The following is a 19,676-nucleotide window of genomic DNA, read 5'->3' as shown; positions in this document are numbered from 1 at the left end:
TCGAGGGTACCTTTCCTTTTCCCATTCATTCTATTTTTATCTTGTTATATATGCATAATATTTATTTTATGATATTATTCTATATTGGTCCAACAGCCATCCCAGGCCACATACTGAGGCTCAACAGCGAGCAAGCCACCGAAGCCTTGCCCCAGCAACTCTTAATTTCTACCAGAGGGAGACAGATATGACGACAATAAACTAACAGGCGACAAAATGCGTCATATGCTAAAGGGCGAAAGGTGTTGTGGAAGAAATAAAGGGAGGAAAGGGGGATAAGGGGCTTGGGGTGGGGGAGGAATGTTATTCCACACAGGGCAGTCAGGGAGGCCTCTCTGGGAAGGGGACACATGAGCAGGACAGGAAGTGGGTGATGAGGGACCAGCCCAGGTGGATGAGCTGGGTGAGGCCTGTCCCCTGCAGAGGCAGAGGCGAGGGGAGGATGAGCTTTCACTGGGGCCGAGTGAGCCAGGGGCAGGGTGGCCAGTGATGGGGCATCAGTTCATGGAAGAAAGGAACACTGCCTTTCTGGTGTCCCTCAAAGCCATGTGAGAGGAAGGTGAGCCCAATTTCATCTCTGGAGGAGCCAAGAACTCAGCTAGGAGTCTCTGTGGGCTGGGCCCAGAATGTAGGCCTCTCCCCTTCCCTAGGGGGCTCTGACCGCCCTTCCCCCACCTACCTCCCAAAGCCCTCCACCATCCCCAGGTCCAAGTAAGGAGATGGGCCCCTCAGAGAAGGTGCCAGGACCTTCCCACCCAGATCAAAGCGGAGATGCTGCTGGTTGCGCAGCGTTCTCAGCAGGATGAACGGGCGCAATGACCAGGTTCTGCGTTCTCTTGCCTGTCCATGCTCCTGACTCACTCTGTGACTTACGTTACTTTCCTGCGAAGCTCCAGAGGATAACAGTTCCCTCATCGGAAAAAGGAAGGGGTTTCATTCATCAGGGTCCACCTGGGGGGCCTTTCATTGGAGGCAAAAGAAAAGATGCTGCAAGGCAGGGGTATCTGGAGGGAGGAGAGGAACGGAGAGACCCCCAACCCCTAGGCCGTTCCCCACCTCCCCCTACCCCTGCTCTCCACCCTGGCAGTACACCTGGGGTTGCCTCTCTAATCTTTTGGGCAGAAATCTCACTCTTCCTTTTCCAGGCTCCACTCAAAGCGTAAATCTTGTCCAGTGGTTCCCAAATTGACTTTGTGGAACACTGGGGCACCCTTTGAGCCTCTGCAGAGGAGAGGAGGGAAAATGGTGGAGGTAGGGTTGAGGACCAGGGAACTAGGTAGGCAGGATTGGAGCCCCCATCCTGTTTCAAGCAGAGCTTCCTTCCTTCTAAGGTGAGCATGGGCTCCTACACAGCCCTTGGCCAGAGGGGTCTCTCTGCCCTCTGACTCCAGCAGCAATGAACAAGAGTTTGCACCATCCACTTGGCACTTAGTATATAAGATAGTTGTAAACTCTTCATGTGTGTTTGAGCCTTCCCTGACCTACCCCAAGAGAGCACCCTGTTTCATCCATCTTGGTAAGTGTGATGTTTAATTTTAAGTGTCAACTTGATTAGATTGAAGGATGCAAAATATTGTTCCTGAGTGTGTCTGTGAGGGTGTTGCCAAAGGAGATTAACATTTCAGTCAGTGGACTGGGAGAGGCAGACCCACCCTTAATGTGGGTAGGCACCATCTAATCAACTGCCAATGTGGCTAGAATAAAGCAGGCTTACTGGGTCTCCTGGCCTTCATCTTTCTCTGTGCTGGATGCTTCCTGCCCTGGAAAATCGGACTCCAAGTTCTTCAACTTTTGGACTCCTAGACTTAACACCAGTGGTTTGCCACGAGCTCTCAGGCCTTTGGCCACAGACTGAGGACTGCTCTGTTGGCTTCCCTACTTTTGAGGTTTGGGGACTTGGACTGGCTTCCTTGCTCCTCAGCTTGTAGACGGCCTATTGTGGGACTTCGCTTTGTGATCATGTGAGTCAATACTCCTTAATAAACTGCCCTTTATATATACATCTATCCTATTAGTTCTGTGCCTCTAGAGAACCCTGACTAATACAGTAACCAATGTCTATAGCAGCACCAATAGAAATATACCAGGAGTCACATATATAATTTTAAATTTTCTGATAGCCACATTATAAAAAAGTAAAAATTCATGTAATAAAATTGCTTAGAACTAAATACACAGACTTATAAATAAGTGCATGCAAAATTGGTGAAATGAGAATTGATGGATTTTATCAATGTGAATTTCCTGGTTCTGATATTGTACTATATTGCTTGGGGTGTTTTAGTTTTTGAGACAGGGTCTTGCCCTGTTGCCCAGGCTGGAATGTAGCAGTGCTGTCATAGCTGACTGCAGCATCAACTTCCTGGGTCCAAGCAATCCTCCCACCTCAGCCTCCTGAGTAGCCAGGACTACTGGCATGCACCACCACACCTGGATAATTTTTTTTTTTTTTTGTAGAGACAGTGTATCACTCTGTTGCCCAGGCTAGTCTCAAACTCCTGGGGTCAAGTGATCCTCCCACTTTGGCCTCCCAAAGTGCTAGGATTACAGACATGAGCCACCATGTCTGGACATGATATTGTACTATATTGTTTTGAAAGATGTTATCTTTGGAGGAAATTAGGGGAAGTGGATACAGGTTCTCTCTGTGTTGTTACAGCTGCGTATGAATCTACAATTCTCAGAAAGATTATTTGAAAGTAAAAAGAAACAGGTAAAATCCACTTCAATAATATATTTATTCTAACCTAATATATTCAAATATTATCATTTCAACAGGCAAACAATATTAAAAAATTAAGGAGATATGTCACATCCCTTTTTTGTATTATGTCTTCGAGATCCAACATGTATTGTATATGTACAGACAGCATGTCTCAACTCAGACGCCACACTTCCAGTGCTCAGTAGTCACATGGGGCTAGTGGCTAGTGGACAGTGCAGGGCTAGTACACAAAGGGCACTCAATGGATGCTTTCTGCATGAATGATGAATGAACCAATTAACCAACCTGAACTAAGAGGGGCCTGAGATTGGACCTGCAGAAGAGCACCTCACCAGCAGAACGGCACCGGATGGGGGTAGGGGCACATAGGTGTGGCTCTGCAGGCACTGCTGGGTGGAAAGAGAACCCCCCAAAATGAACTTGGATTAGAAGGAGGACAACAACCCAGCCTAACATGGAAGAAAGAGAAAAGCACTTGGGAATTCTTGCTTCCTTTAAGCCTTCTTTTGGGGGTTGTGGGGTGTGGTTTATTTCCAAGAAATGGCAATGGTGGTCTTGGGAAGTATTGATCCTTTGATCTGCTGAGGAAGAATGGGGAGTTGGCAGGCTGGAGGAGTGAGGGGAGGGAGGTTTGGCCTTCCTTTGTCCAGAGACTCAGCAAATGCAGCACAAAATCAGATGGGATCTCAGGCTGGAGTGAGTGTGGATGCATTTTATTCTCCCAGGACACCCTGCCCCCTGACCCAGTGTGGCATTAAACCCCCAGAACCCCCACAGTGTGGCATCCCATAGACATATCCTGGCTTACCTGCCTTATTTCCATTCCCTCCACCCACCCAGTCCAGGGGCTCTGCAGGACCTGTGGGCCCCCTGGAAGGAGCTAGCAAAGCCCAGCCTGAGCCGTTCTCCTGAAGGACCAGTCCCTTGTGCCCCATGTCACCAGAGCTGGAAGAGAGGAAGCCACCTTGCCCATCCACTCACACTGCATGAGGCTAAACAGAGACCAGACAGGCCATCAGTCAGCTTCACAGAGCAATGGTGTCTAAAAAGAAACTTTCAAATCTTTGATAGCTTCCATCACCCGCTCCTCCTGCCTCAACACCTCAGCCTATCCCCCAGATACCGCCAAATCCAGTCTCTGAGACCCACCAATTCTTCAAAGCCTCTGTCAGGTCCCACCAGGCTATTCCCACCCCCCTCCATTGCTGTCTCCTCTGAAACCTACAAGATTTATAGTCTATGCCACAAAACTGCGAGTTTATTTATATACTGTCTTACATAATTTTTCATGTTTGTCTCTTTAAGTGTTCTGTAAGTTTCTTAAGGACATGAATCATACCAAATAATTCTTTAGTAGCATCCCCTCTCCCCCAGTGCAAAGCTGAGGGGGCGTTTAATGAATGTTTCTTGATTGTTAGGATAAAGTTTCAGGATTCCCTTTGTATGAATCCATCCATTCAACAATTAGTGTCAGGCACTGTGCTAGGACCTGAGAACTTAGAGATGAATAAAGCATCTCTTACAAGGGTCTTACCAGTTGTGTGACTTTACACATGTTACTTCCCCTCTCTGCATGAATATGAAATGAGGAAGACTATGTATTTAATAGGACTATGGAGAGGATTAAATGAAATAATCCTCATTTAGGATTAGCTTCTTAGGTTAGAACCTGCCTCATGATACCTTAGTGAATGTTAATAATTAATTTCTTTTTTTTTGAGACAGAGCCTCACTCTGTCGCCCAGGCTGGAGTGCAGTGATGCAATCTTGGCTCACTGCAACCTCCGCCTCCCAGGTTCAAGCGATTCTCCTGCCTCAGCCTCCTGAGGAGCTGGAATTTCAGGCATGCATCACCACGCCCGACTAATTTTTGTATTTTTAGTAGAGATGGGATTTCACCACGTTGGCCAGGCTGGTCTCAAACTCCTGCCCTCAGGTAATCTGCCCACCTCGGCCTCTCAAAATGCTGGGATTACAGGCATGAGACAACACTCCTGGCCAATAGTTAATATTATTACCTGATGAATCCTTCACAGGTGGGGAGGAGGGGTGTCCCTAGGATAATAGGTAGGGTTAAGAGCTAAATTAGAGAATTATTAGATAAGAAGTGAATGACCTGGATACATCAAAAAAGAGAAATTAAATTCTCTAAGAGGTAAATCCCTGGAAAATAGAAATGTCAAAAAAAAAAAAAAAAAAAAAGGTGGGTGGGGCAAGGAAGAAGAGGCGGAATCCGGGAGTAAGAGGGTATCACTGTGCTCCAGAGAGATATCTGAGGAAGGTGCAGGAAACTCACATCCAACACCTGGTGCAGGGCTGGGCACATGGCCGGTCAGAGCCAGGATTAGAGGAAGGCCAGCAAGGCACCCAGCGCACATTTAAAGAGGTCCTCATTCTCAGGCTCATGTAAGTACAAAGTTAACGCCTGAGAGTAGAGGCCATCTTAAACTTTGTTCCCTGGATCACTTGCTGGCCTCACCTCATCTCCGTTTTGCAGCAAGTGCTCAAGAGAAACTTGCTCTGACCAGCAAAACTGTAAAGTCACTCTGCTGACCCACCGCACACCCAGGCTGCAGTCAGAGCAGCATCCCTCCTTTCTAGGGCACCCTCCCCCTCGAGAACCACACTCTGGATAGATCCTCCAGTCCCTATGGTCCCAATCTCCTGGGGCTGGGTCTGTTTCTCGGGGCAGTCGAACACAAGGCTTTGTCCCCTGGGTCGGGGGAGAGTTGGCTCAGTGATGAGGGCCTTCGAATATACACATGTAGGCAGCACAAAGTCAGGCTGTACTTTTCCCTGACCCAGTTTCGCATCCTTAAGTCTCAGGCCCGCACCAGCCACATGCAGGCAGCCCAGCTTTTTGCCCTGAAGGTGCAGGAGAGAGGAAGGCTGGAGGGAAGACAAAGCATAGGAGGGTCCTCTGTACTTGAGGCAGGACAAAACTCCTGGCCTCAGTTCCTGTCCACTGCACAATCACATAGAAAAGCAATGGGACAGTGCTGAGCAGGATGTGCTAAGTAGAGACACCATGGTGCTGTGAATTCAGAGGAGAGAAAGAACACCGTGGGCTGAGACCAGAAAGAGAAGCAGGATTTGGACTGAAAGACAGCTGGGAGGTGACAGCCGGTGGGGAGGCAGCGTGGGTGAAGGCCCAGAGTTAGGACAGATGTGATGTGCGTAAAAGACCCTTCACTGGCCGGGTGCGGTGGCTCATGCCTGTAATCCCAGCAGTTTGGGAGGCTGAGGCGGGTGGATCACCTGAGGTCAGGAGTTCAAGACCAGCCTGGCCAACATAGCGAAACCCCAACTCTACTAAAAATACAAAAATTAGCTGGGTGTGGTGGCATGCGCCTGTAATCCCAGCTACTCAGGAAGCTAAGGCAGGAGAATTGCTTGAACCGGGGAGGCAGAGGTTGCAGTGAGCTGAGATGGCGCCACTGCACTCCAGCATGGGTAACAGAGCGAGACTCCATCTAAAAAAAAATAGATCCTTGGCTGACAGGGGAGAAACATTCAACTTCCAGAGTGGGCTTCAGCACAGACTGACAATTAGGGGTGAGATTTTTGTTTGGGGAACAGAGACATTCAAAGACTTCCATTTCCAACAAAATGGCCGACTGAGAAGCCCTCTGGGGCAGGTGCTGTGACATACCCCACCACAACACCTTCGGGAATGAAGGACTTCTCCCCACCTGTTGGGGGTGCCATGAGCCGACAGCCCTCAGCTCTCATTCCTCTTTGAGAATTGCCACATGTGAGCAGAGCCACCTTACTCAAGGTTATGTCCTCTTCCAGAGCATATATCTCTTCCAGATATAAAGGTCAGGCCCCCTCACCCCAACTCTGGGCAACTCTGAAGAGACAGCCCAGCTCCAGGACTGCCTATGGGCTCCACTGAGGCTTTCTCTGGAACTGTATTGCAGCTCAGTTTCTCTCTGTGACCAGTCATATTTCCTTCTCTCTTTCTCAGATATTGATCCCAAGAGCACTTCTCAATAAACATCCTACACTCTAAGATCTGGCTCAGAGTCTACTTTCCAGGGAATCCAATCTGCAACATCTTCCCACTAAAAAACACTAAAATAACAATTAAAATGCTTTTTAAATGCCTTATTAAATTGATGAATAGTCTGGCAAGAAAAGAAGTAGTAGATGCATTCATCAGCCAATCTCGGTGATTCATGCTTCCCTTGTAACGGCTAAAGGGCCCTCCCAAGGAGGGTCACACTAGGAACCTCCTCCTAAAGCCAAGAAAACACAAATAATGCAAAAGAAAAGAAGGGAGAAAAGGCAAGGTATGTGAAACACACAAAATATGATGGCAGAAATAAATCCTTAGTCATCACTAATCACAATAAATGTAAATATACTAAACTTTCTAAGTAGAAGACAGAGATTGTCAGACTAGGTATTAAAAACTGTAAGTATGTGCTAGTTACAATAGACATAGAATGAAAGACATGCAAGTTTAAAAAAAAGAATATCATAAATATCATGTTCTCTCACCACAATACCTTTGAGTTAAAAAAATCAAAAAGATAAGGAAAAACTTGAAGTCTCTGGACATTTTAAAGCACTTCTAACTTCATGAGTGAGTAAATTATGATAGAAATTAGAAAATAATTGGAATTCAAGATATTGAAAATACCTCTGGTATTCACTAGCTGTTATGACCTTGAACAAATTACTTAACCTCACCGTGGCTCAGTTTCCTCATCTATAAAATAGCCATGGTAACAGTATCTATTACTTGTGTTATATGGATTCAGTATGTTAACACATAAAGCACATGGACTAGTATCTGGCACATAGTAAATGCAATGCCGTTCTGAGTTCTTGTTATCATCATCATCCCTAAATTGAAGGGATTTAATTAAATAAATAGTTAGAGGAAATTTTATAACTTCAAAAGTTTACATTAGAAAATAGAAAGACTGATAACTGAAGAGATAAGCACCCAACTTAGGAAGTTAGAAAAATGACAGAATAAAATCGAACCATAAAAATTAGTAAAATAGAAAGCAAATATCCAAGAGAAAATCAACAACGCCAAAATCTGATCATTTTACAGAGACAATGTAAAAAAACAGAAAAAGAAACAAGTAAATAATGTTAAGAATAAAAAAGGGGCAAAACGATGGATATGACAGAGATGAAATACAGCATATTATAAATTTTGCCAATAAACATGATTTTTTTTAATTTCTAGAAAAATATAATTTACCAAAATTGATTGAAGAAATAGAAAACTTAAATACTCTACAATTACTAAAGAAATGGATCAGTAACTTGATTAGTAAGTCTTAATTAGTAAGACTTAATGGATTAGTAAAGTTTTCCCATATGGAAAACATTAGGTGCAGATGCTTGTAGAGGTGAGGTCTACCAAACATTTAAAGAATAGATGAATCTCAAAAACGTGCATAAGTCATTACAGAGATAAAGTATTAACATTCTCAACTCATTTGCAAGACTGATTTTAAAACCAGGCAAAGATAGCATGATAAGAGAAATTACAGCCAATAGCATTCAAGAAAAGGAACAGATCATCCTGAATAAAAATAATAGTGAACAAAATCTCACATCACATAAAACAAATAACATACAATAAACAAGCTGGGCTTACCCCTAAAATTATAAGTTGAACATCTATTAATGTAATTTACTACATCAGAAGATTAAAGGGGAAAAACTACACACCATTCAATAGATGTAGAAAAAGTACTTATAAAATTAATATCTAAATGAAATTTTTGACTGGATGCAGTGGCTCACACCTGTAATCCCAGCACTTTGGGAGGCTAAGGAGGATGGATCACCTGAGGTCAGGAGTTCCAGACCAGCCTGAGCAACGTCGTGAAACCCCTTCTCTACTAAAAATACAAAAATTAGCTGGGCATGGTGGCTCATGCCTGTAATCCCAGCTTCTCGGGAGGCTAAGGCATGAGAATCACTTGAAACCAAGAGGTGGAGGTTGCAGTGAGCCGAGATCAAGCCACTGCACTCCAGCCTGGGTGCCAGAGCAAGGCTCCATGTCAAAAATAAATAAATAAATAAATAAATAAAATTTTCAAAATAAGAAAAAACAAAACTTTTAACGTATTCTACAAATGTGTGGAACTTTACCTATTAGAAAATATCTTTAAAAAATAAGCAAACATATTCAATGATGACACTTTTTTAACATTCCCTTTACAATTAGGATTAATCATACCGTATACAAAAATTAACTCAAAATGGGTCAAAGATCTCAATGTCAGAGCTAAAACTGTATAACACTTAGAAAAAAGTTTAAGTGTAAATCTTTGTGATGTTGGATTAGGCAATAGTTCCCTAGATATGACACCTAAAGCACAAGCAATCAACAGCAAAAAAAAAATCGAAGAATTGGACTTCATAAAAATGTAAAACTGTTGTGCTTCAAAGGACCACCAAAAAAGTGAAAAGACATATTTTGCAAATCATGTGCCTGATAAGCAATTTATAATTGAAATATATAAATAACTCTTACAATTCAATAAGAAAAAGTAAAATAATCCACTTTAAAAATAGGCAAAGGGACCTCTGTGGGCAGGGCATAGCTGAACAAAAGGCAGCAGAAACTTCTGCAGACTTAAACGTCCCTGTCTGACAGCTCTGAAGAGAGCAGTGGTTCTCCCAGCATGGTCTTTGATCTCTGAGAACAGACAGACTGCCTCCTCAAGTGGGGTCCCTGACCCCCTTGTAGCCTAACTGGGAGACACCTCCCAGTAGGGACCGACAGACACCTCATACAGGCGGGTGCCCCTCTGGGATGAAACTTTCAGAGAAAGGATCAGGCAGCAATATTTGCTGTTCTGCAATATTTGCTGTTCTGCAGCCTCTGCTGGTGATACCTAGGCAAACAGGGTCTGGAGTGGACCTCCAGGAAACTCCAATAGACCTGCAGGTGAGGGACCTGTTAGAAGGAAAACTAACAAACTGAAAGGAATAGCATCAACATCAACATAAAAGACATCAACCCCATCTGTAGGTCACCAACAAAACAAAGGTAGATAAAACCACAAAGATGGGGAGAAGCCAGAGCAGAAAAGCTGAAAATTCTAAAAACCAGAGTGCCTCTTCCCCTCCAAAGGATCACAGCTCCTCACCAGCAATGGAACAAAGCTGGACAGAGAATGACTTTGATGAGTTGACAGAAGTAGGCTTCAGAAGGTAGGTAATAACAAAATTCTCCGAGCTAAAGGAGCATGTTCTAACCCATCGCAAGGAAGTTGAAAACCTTGAAAAAATGTTAGAGGAATGGCTAAACTAGAATAAACAGTGTAGAGAAGACCTTAAATGACCTGATGGAGCTGAAAACCATGGTACAAGAACTTCGTGACGCATGCACAAGCTTCAATAGGCGATTCAATCAAGTGGAAGAAAAGGTATCAGTGATTGAAGATCAAATTAATGAAATAAAGCAAGAAGACAAGTTTAGAGAAAAAAGAGTAAAAAGAAGTGAACAAAGCCTCCAAGAAATATGGGACTATGTGAAAAGACCAAATCTACATTTGATTGGTGTACCTGAAAGTGAGGGGGAGAATGGAACCAAGTTGGAAAACAGTCTTCAGGATATTATCCAGGAGAACTTCTCCAATCTAGCAAGGCAGGCCAAACTTCAAATTCAGGAAATACAGAGAACACCAAAAAGATACTCCTTGAGAAGAGCAACCCCAAGACACATAATTGTCAGATTCACCAAGGTTGAAATGAAGGAAAAAAGGTTAAGGGCAGCCAGAGAGAAAGGTTGGGTTACCCAAAAAGGGAAGCCCATCAAACTAACTGTGGATCTCTCAGCAGAAACCCTAAAAGCCAGAAGAGAGTGGGGGCCAATATTCAACATTCTTAAAGAAAAGAATTTTCAACCCAGAATTTCATATCCAGCCAAACTAAGTTTCATAAGTGAAGGAGAAATAAAATCCTTTACAGACAAGCAAATGCTGAGAGATTTTGTCACCAGCAGGCCTGCCTTACAAGAGCTCCTGAAGGAAGCACTGAACATGGAAAGAAACAACTGGTACCAGCCACTGCAAAAACATGCCAAATTGTAAACACCATCGATGCTATGAAAAAACTGCATCAATTAACGGGCAAAATAACCAGCTAACATCATAATGACAGGATCAAATTCACACATAACAATATTAACCTTAAGTGTAAATGGACTAAATGCTCCAATTAAAAGACATAGACTGGCAAATTGGATAAAGAATCAAGACCCATCAGTGTGCTGTATTCAGGAGACCCATCTCATGTGCAGAGACATATGTAGGCTCAAAATAAAGGGATGGAGGAAGATCTACCAAGCAAATGGAAAGAACAAAAAAGCAGGGGTTGCACTCCTAGTCTCTGATAAAATTGACTTTAAACCAACAAAGATCAAAAGAGATAAAGAAGGCCATTTCATAACGGTAAAGGGATCAATTCAACGAGAGGAGCTATCCTAAATATATATGCACCCTATACAAGAACACCCAGATTCATAAAGCAAGTCCTTAAATACCTATGAAGAGACTTAGACTCCCACACAATAATAATGGGAGACTTTAACACCCCACTGTCAATATTAGATCAACAAGACAGAAGGTTAACAAGGATATCCAGGACTTGAACTCAGCTCCGCACCAAGAAGACCTAACAGACATCTACAGAACTCTCCACCCTAAATCAACAGAATATACATTCTTCTCAGCACCACATCACACTTATTCTAAAATTGACCACATAGTTGGAAGTAAAGCACTCCTCAGCAAATGTAAAAGAACAGAAATCACAACAAACTGTCTCTCAGACCACAGTGCAATCAAATTAGAACTCAGGATTAAGAAACTCACTCAAAACTGCACAACTACATGGAAACTGAACAACCTGCTCGTGAATGACTACTGGGTAAATAACGATATGAAGGCAGAAATAAAGATGTTCTTTGAAACCAATGAGAACAAAGACACAACATACCAGAATCTCTGGGACACATTTAAAGCAGTGTGTAGAGGGAAATTTATAGCACTAAATGCCCACAAGAGAAAGCAGGAAAGATCTAAAATTGACACCCTAACATCATAATTCAAAGAACTAGAGAAGCAAGAGCAAACACATTCAAAAGCTAGCAGAAGGCAAGAAATAACTAAGATCAGAGCAGAACTGAAGGAAATAGAGACACAAAAAACCCTTCAAAAAATCAACAAATCCAGGAGCTGGTTTTTTGAAAAGATCAACACAATTGATAGACCACTAGCAAAACTAATAAAGAAAAAAAGAGAGAAGAATCAAATAGATGCAATAAAAAATGATAAAGGGGATATCACCACTGATCCCACAGAAATACAAACTATCATCAGAGAATACTATAAACACCTCTACGCAAATAAACTAGAAAACCTAGAAGAAATTAATAAATTCCTGGACACATACACCCTCCCAAGACTAAACCACGAAGAAGTTGAATCTCTGAATAGACCAATAACAGGCTCTGATATTGAGGCAATAATTAATAGCCTACCAACCAAAAAAAAGTCCAGGACCAAATGGATTCACAGCCGAATTCTACAAGAGGTACAAAGAGGAGCTGGTACCATGCCTTCTGAAACTATTCCAATCATAGAAAAAGAGGGAATCATCCTTAACTCATTTTATGAGGCCAGCATCATCCTGATACCAAAGCATGGCAGAGACACAACAAAAAAAAAGAGAATTTTAGACCAATATCCCTGATAAACATCGATGCAAAAATCCTCAGTAAAATACTGGCAAACTGAATCCAGCAGCACATCAAAAAGCTTATCCACCACGATCAAGTGGGCTTCATCCCTGGGATGCAAGGCTGGTTCAACATATGTGAATCAATAAACGTAATCCATCACATAAACAGAACCAATGACAAAAACCACATGATTATCTCAATGGATGCAGAAAAGGCCTTTGACAAAATTCAACAGCACTTCATGCTAAAAACTCTCAACAAACTACGTATTGATGGAATGTATCTCAAAATAATAAGAGCTATTTATGACAAACCCACAGCCAATATCATATTGAATGGGCAAAAACTGGAAGCATTCCCTTTGAAAACTCACACAAGACAAGGATGCCCTCCCGCACCACTCCTATTCAACACAGTGTTGGAAGTTCTGGCCAGGGCAACCAGGCAAGAGAAAGAAATAAAGGGTATTCAATTAGGAAAAGAGGAAATCAAATTGTCCCAGCTTGTAGATGACATGATTGTATATTTAGAAAACCCCATCATCTCAGCCCAAAATCTCCTCAAGCTGATAAGCAACTTCAGCAAAGTCTCAGGATACAAAATCAATCTGCAAAAATCACAAGCATTCCTATACACAAATAACAGACAAACAGAGAGCCAAATCATGAGTGAACTCCCATCCACAATTGCTACAAAGAGAATAAAATACCTAGGAATCCAACTTACAAGGGATGTGAAGGACCTCTTCAAGAAGAACTACAAACCACTGCTCAACGAAATAAAAGAGGACATAAACAAATGGAAGAACATTCCATGCTCATGGATAGGAAGAATCAATATCATGAAAATGGCCATACTGCCCAAGGTAATTTATAGATTCAATGCCATCCCCATCAAGCTACCAATGACTTTCTTCACAGAATTGGAAAAAACTACTTTAAAGTTTATATGGAACCAAAAAAGAGCCCACATTGCCAAGACAATCCTAAGCAAAAAAAACAAAGCTGGAGGCATTACTCTACTTGACTTCAAACTATACTACAAGGCTACAGCAACCAAAACATTGTGGTACTGGTACCAAAACTGAGAGATAGACCAATGGAACAGAACAGAGGCAGGCCTCAGAAATAACACCACACATCTATAACCAGCTGATCTTTGACAAACCTGACAAAAACAAGATATGGGGAAAGCATTCCTTATTTAATAAATGGTGCTGGGAAAACTGGCTAGCCATATGTAGAAAGCTGAAACTGGATCCCTTCCTTACACCTATACAAAAATTAATTCAAGATGGATTAAAGACTTAAATGTTAGACCTAAAACCATAAAACCCCTAGAAGAAAACCTAGGCAATACCATTCAGGACATAGGCATGGGCAAGGACTTCATGACTAAAACACCAAAAGCAATGGCAACAAAAGCCAAAATAGACAAATGATATCTAATTAAACTAAAGAGCTTCTGCATGGCAAAATAAACTATCATCAGAGTGAACAAGCAACCTACAGAATGGGAGAAAATTTTTGCCATCTACCCATCTGACAAAGGGTTACTATCCAGAATCTACAAAGAACTTAAACAAATTTACAAGAAAAAAACAAACAACCCCATCTAAAAGTGGGCAAAGGATATGAACAGACACTTCTTAAAAGAAGACATTTATGCAGCCAACAGAGACATGAAAAAATGTTCATCATCACTAGTCATCAGAGAAATCCAGATAAAAACCACAATGAGATACTATCTCACACCAGTTAGAACGGCGATCATTAAAAAGTCAGGTAACAATAGATGCTGGAGAGGATGTGGAGAAATAGGAACACTTTTACACTGTTGGTGGGAGTGTAAATTAGTTCAACCATTATGGAAGACAGTGTGGCGATTCCTCAAGGATCTAGAACTAGAAATACCATTTGACCCAGCCATCCCATTACTGGGTATATACCCAAAGGATTATAAATCATGCTACTATAAAGACACATGCACACATATGATTATTGCGGCACTATTCACAGTAGCAAGGACTTGGAACCAACCCAAATGTCCATCAGTGATAGACTGGATTAAGAAATTGTGGCACATATATACCATGGAATACTATGCAGCCATAAAAAAGGATTAGTTCATGTCCTTTGCAGGGACATGGATGAAGCTGGAAACCATCATTCTAAGCAAACTATCACAAGGACAGAAAACCAAACACGACATGTTCTCACTCATAGGTGGGAATTGAACAATGAGAACACTTGGACACAGGGTGGGGAACATCACACACTGGGGCCTGTCGGTGGGTGGAGGGCTGGGGGAGGGATAGCATTAGGAGAAATACCTAATGTAAATAATGAGTTGACGGGTGCAGCAAACGAACATGGCACATGTATACATATGTAACAAACCTGCACGTTGTGCACAGGTACCCTAGAACTTAAAAGTATAATTCAAAAATAAATAAATAGATAAAAATAGGCAAAGGGGCTGGGCGCGGTGGCTGGTTGGTCACGGTGGCTCATTCCTGTAATTCCCGCACTTTGGGAGGCCGGGAAGGGTGGATCACCTGAGATTAGGAGTTAGAGACTAGCCTGGCCAACATGGTGAAACCCTATCTCTACTAAAAATACAAAAATTAGCCAGGCATGGTGGTGCATACCTGTAATCCCAGTTACTCAGGAGGCTGAGTTGGGAGAATCACTTGAAACCGGGAGGCGGAGATTGCAGTAAGCTGAGATCACACCACTGCACTCCAGCCTGGGCAAAACTCCCTCTCAAAAAAAAAAAAAAAAAGGCAAAGAACCTAAATAGATATTTCTCCAAAGAAGATAAGCAAATAGCTAACAAGCACATTAAAAGATGCTCCACATCATTAGTCATCAGAGAAATGCAAAATCAAAACCACAGTGAGACATCACCTCAAAACCACTGAGATGGCAATAATCCAAAAAAAAAGATAATAAAAGTGTTATCAAGGATGTAGAGAAATTGGAACCCTCATACAATGCTGGAGAAAACGTAAAATGATACAGCCACCTTGGAGAACCCTGGCAGTTCATTAAACGGCAAACACAGAGTTACCATATAACCAATTCTACTCACAGGTATAAACCCAAGAGAAACGAAAATCTATGTCCACACAAAAACTTAACAGTGAAAACAACTCAAATGTCTATAAGTTGAAGAACAGAGAAACAGAATGCAGTCTATCCATACAATGAAATATTATTCTGCAATAAGAATAAATGAAGTACTGATACATGATATGACATGGATGAACCTTGAAAACATTCTGCTTAGTGAAAGATGTCAATCACATAGGACAACGTAGCATATGATTCCATTTATATGAAATGCTCAAAACAGGAAAATCTAGGGAGATAGAAAACAGGTTAGTGTGTTTGTTCATTCCTAGGACCAAGAGGGATGGGGGTCTGGGAAGTGATGGCTAAGGGGTATAGGATTTCTTTTGCAGAGTAATAATAATGTCCTAAAATTGACTGTGGTGGTAGATGTGCAACTATATGAATATATTAAAAGCCATTTAACTGTACACTTTAAGTGGGTGAATTTTACTTCAATAAAGCTGTCAAAAAAAGAAAGAAAACGGTGAGGACTAAGATGAGGATGTTCACTACGACACTTTTATTGAATATTATGTCAAAGGTCCTAGCCACTACAGTAAAACAAGAACTATATATTAAGGTATAATGGTAGTAATGAAAGAAAGAAAAATGTCTACATAGAAATCCCCAGATAATCTTCAGATAAACTATTATCAGTATGTGCATAATCAAGGTTGCTGATTATAAAATTAATACACAAAAAAGAAATTTATTTCTATATACCAGCTACAAATGGTTAGAAAATATAACTTTTTAAAAGATAATTTGTACAATAGTAAACATTTTACATAGTTTTTAAATAGTTAAACACTATGTAGCTAGACATGAATTGTTATGGACTAAACAATTGTTTGTGTCCCCCCAAAATTCCTGTTGAAATTGAATCCCAAGGCAATGGTATTTAGAGGTGGAGTTTTGGGGGAGGTGATTAGGTCAGAGAGTGGGGCAGTCACAAATGGGATTGGTGCCCACATAAGACGAGGCCAGAGACTTAGCTCCCTCTCTTTCATCCCCACATGAGGAAACAAGAAGTCTGCAACCTGCAGGAGGGCCCTCACCAGAACCCAACCATGCTAGCACCTTGATCTTGAACTTTCAGCCTCTTGAACAGTGAGAAACAAACATTTGTTGCTTAAGCTACCAAATCTATGGTAATTTGTTACAGCAGCCCGAACAAACTAAGATGTAAATCTAACAGAAAACATTCAAAGTCTTTATGGAGAATTATAAAACTCCATTGAAAGACACGGGAAGACATTCAAGGCCCAAGGTTATCTGGTTTTCCTGAGATTAAGTTTAAAAGATGGACTGAGACCAGATTATTAAAATCTACGATGTCTTTTCTTTCTACCTTTAAATAAACATTGCCCTTTCCCTGTCCCTCTGTTAAAGTGTAAACACCTGAAGTTGTAATACTTTAGGGCTGTGAGCTTATATGAAGATTTCAGCACTAACAAAGGGGATTGGGGTCAGTGGGGGACTTAAGACGGAACAATTTCCATGCTCCTCACTGTGGAAAATCTTTCTTTTAACGCTTTTTCTTCTCAGCATTGACACCTAGAAAGGGTAACCTGCACTCCCTGTCTCCACATTGTCTTTCCCCACTCACTCCCTGCCCACTGAAATAGGATTCTGTCCCCACTTCTCTCTCCCAAACTGCCTTTGCCTCTACTGCCAACCCAGCGGACACCTCAATCCTATCCCACCCGAGCCCTCTTCCTGGCATGCCACAGCTGGTCACTCTCACTCTGACGCCCTCATCCCTTGGTTTCCTTAACACCTGCCTCTCCTCATTCCCCTCCACCTCTCTCCAGCCTCGGCTTCCAGAGCCAGCTCTCCTCTCTCCACCCCTTATAGGTGCAGACATCCTTCAAGGCTCTCCTTTGTGCCCGGACCCATCATCATTTTCCACTCTGCTCTGTCCTTGGTGACTCATCCAATCCCATTGCTCACATCAGTGGTTTTCTAACTGAGGGTTTCAACCCAACGGATTGTAAAATTTAATGGGTTGCTCTCAGATTTTTTAATAAAAACTCTTTTTATTGTGGCAAAATACACAATAACATAAAATTTACCATTTTAACCATTTTTTAAGTCTACAATTGAATGTCATTAAGTTCATTCACATTGCTGTGCTACCGTCACCACCATCCATCTCCAATACTTTCTCATTTTTCCAAACTGAAACTCCATACCCATTAAAAGATGACTCCCCATCCCACACCCAGGTCCCAGGAACCACCATTCTACTTTCTGTCTTTATGAATTTGACAACTCTAAGTCTCTCATATAATTGGAATCATAGAGTATTTGTCCTCTTGTGCCTGGCTGATTTCACTTAACACAAGGTCTCCAAGGTTCATCCATGTTGTAGCACATTTCAGAACTTCCTTTCTTTTTAAGGCCAATATTCCATTGCATTTTTTAAGGAAGTAGAATGGATTTATTTATTTATTTAATTTTTAAATTTTATTTATTTATTTTTTGAGACAGAATCTCGCTCTGTCACCCAGGCTGGAGTGCAATGGTGTAATCTTGGCTCACTGCAACCTCCACCTCCCAGTTTCAAGCGATTCTTGTGCCTCAGCCTCCTGAGTAGCTGGGATTACAGGTGTGTGCCACCACACCTGGCTAATTTTTGTATTTTTACTAGAGACAGGGTTTCACCATGTTGGTCAGGCTGGTCTCGAACTCCTGACCTCGTGATCCACCGGCCTAGGCCTCCCAAAGTGCTGGGATTACAGGCGTGAGCCACCGCACATGGCGAATGGATTTTTTAAAAGAAGTAAAATAGAAAACATTAGAGCACATTTCTCATAATAAGGCCAAGTATTGCTTCACAAAATGTTTCAGTTGAGTGTGTACATAACTGTGTTCAAGGTCCCCGGCTATAACCTATGCCATACTGTGCTTCCCAATCATAAAAGTTTGAAAAACACTGATGTCAGTGGTTGGTGACTCCAAATCTACATTACTAGTCTGGCTCTTCCCAGCGCAGTTCTGGGTAGCTCCACGCACAAGGATCCAGACCCACAGCTGTCACCCTCCCCGCTCCCTCCCCCAGACATGCCATCCACACAAGGTCCCTACTTTCTTCTCAGGAATTGGGCCCTGCCTGCCTCACTCTGCCCCCTGCAATATAGCTCTAACCCGAGTCATGCAGATTCACTCAACTCTTGCCTGCACTTGTCAATCCTTGCTCAAACTCGATTTCATCCCCCTTCCTTTCACCTCTGCCTATGCCTGTGGATCATTCCCCTTTCTTGAAGACCCCTTCAAATGCCTCCATGTACCTTGAAACACAGTGATTTGCTCTGGTGCCTCCTCCTTGTTCTTAGAGTCCCTCGTCCATTCCTCTAGGCATGGCTCATATATCAGTTGCGTGCCTTTCTGTCTTCCCAATAGCCACGGGCTCCCTGGAGACCCTGGACTGTGCCTGCCTTGCACAGCATTGTACCCTTAGCACTTAAAGAGTAAATCTGCATGAAGTATTTGTTCGATCAATCAAAAACAGACATGGAGAAGCCAAGAGCATCAAGGGGAACGTTCACAACTTTGTTTCTTGTCTTTTTCTCCTCATTCACATAGTGCATGCTTTCTCCATTAGAGACACTGAGCCCACTAAGCCACCTGCACTGCCCCACCTTCTCCCCTCCTGACCAAGGGAGGTGCTGCAAATGGACCCCCGGAGTTCTGACTGCTCTCAGTGGGGTCCTCCCAAAAGCTCCCATTGCAGAGCACAGGGAGAGCCCAGGGTTCAAAGAAGTAAGCACACATCGACTCACAGCCCCACTGCCATTTGCTCTGGGCTGTTGCTAAATTCTCCCTGGAAGAGCCTGCGTTTGCCGTATCCCTGAACTCTTTGTGAGGTGGCATCGCACCAGCTCAGCCCAGAAGCAAAGAATGGCAGCCTTCAGGAATCCTCTGGCTCTGAAGTGGACCTGCTCCCTGCAACAAGTTCTTCTCACTTTCACTGGGCTGTGACAGTACCTCCCAGCCTCTCTACCTCTTTAACCCTTCCTGTAGGAGACCCAGCTAACGTCCTTCCTAGGGGCTTTTATCCTGCCATTATCCTACTCGAGGGCCAAACACAGCTCCCAATGGCCCA

The 19,676-nt window shown here is 42.6% G+C and overlaps 1 protein-coding gene across 3 annotated transcripts in view; it reads right to left on the bottom strand.

Moving 5' to 3' along the window:
- Positions 1–19,676, bottom strand: part of ST8SIA5 (ST8 alpha-N-acetyl-neuraminide alpha-2,8-sialyltransferase 5) — a 91,610-nt gene that overhangs the window by 66,754 nt on the left and 5,180 nt on the right. Inside the window, exon 1 of one of the 3 annotated variants that reach the window (XM_032152394.3) lies at positions 874–1,050. The exons of the other annotated variants lie outside the window; for them this stretch is intronic. The gene's annotated coding sequence lies outside the window, so the exon portion shown is untranslated. Of the gene's footprint in view, positions 1–873; positions 1,051–19,676 lie in introns of those variants that run through there. 3 annotated transcript variants of the gene reach the window in all.

Source organism: Hylobates moloch, unplaced genomic scaffold, assembly GCF_009828535.3.
Source record: "Hylobates moloch isolate HMO894 unplaced genomic scaffold, HMol_V3 SCAFFOLD_5, whole genome shotgun sequence".
Classification (NCBI taxonomy): domain Eukaryota; kingdom Metazoa; phylum Chordata; class Mammalia; order Primates; family Hylobatidae; genus Hylobates; species Hylobates moloch.
The sequence above is the reverse complement of the archived record's forward strand: the minus strand, read 5'-3'. Positions and strand labels throughout refer to the sequence as shown.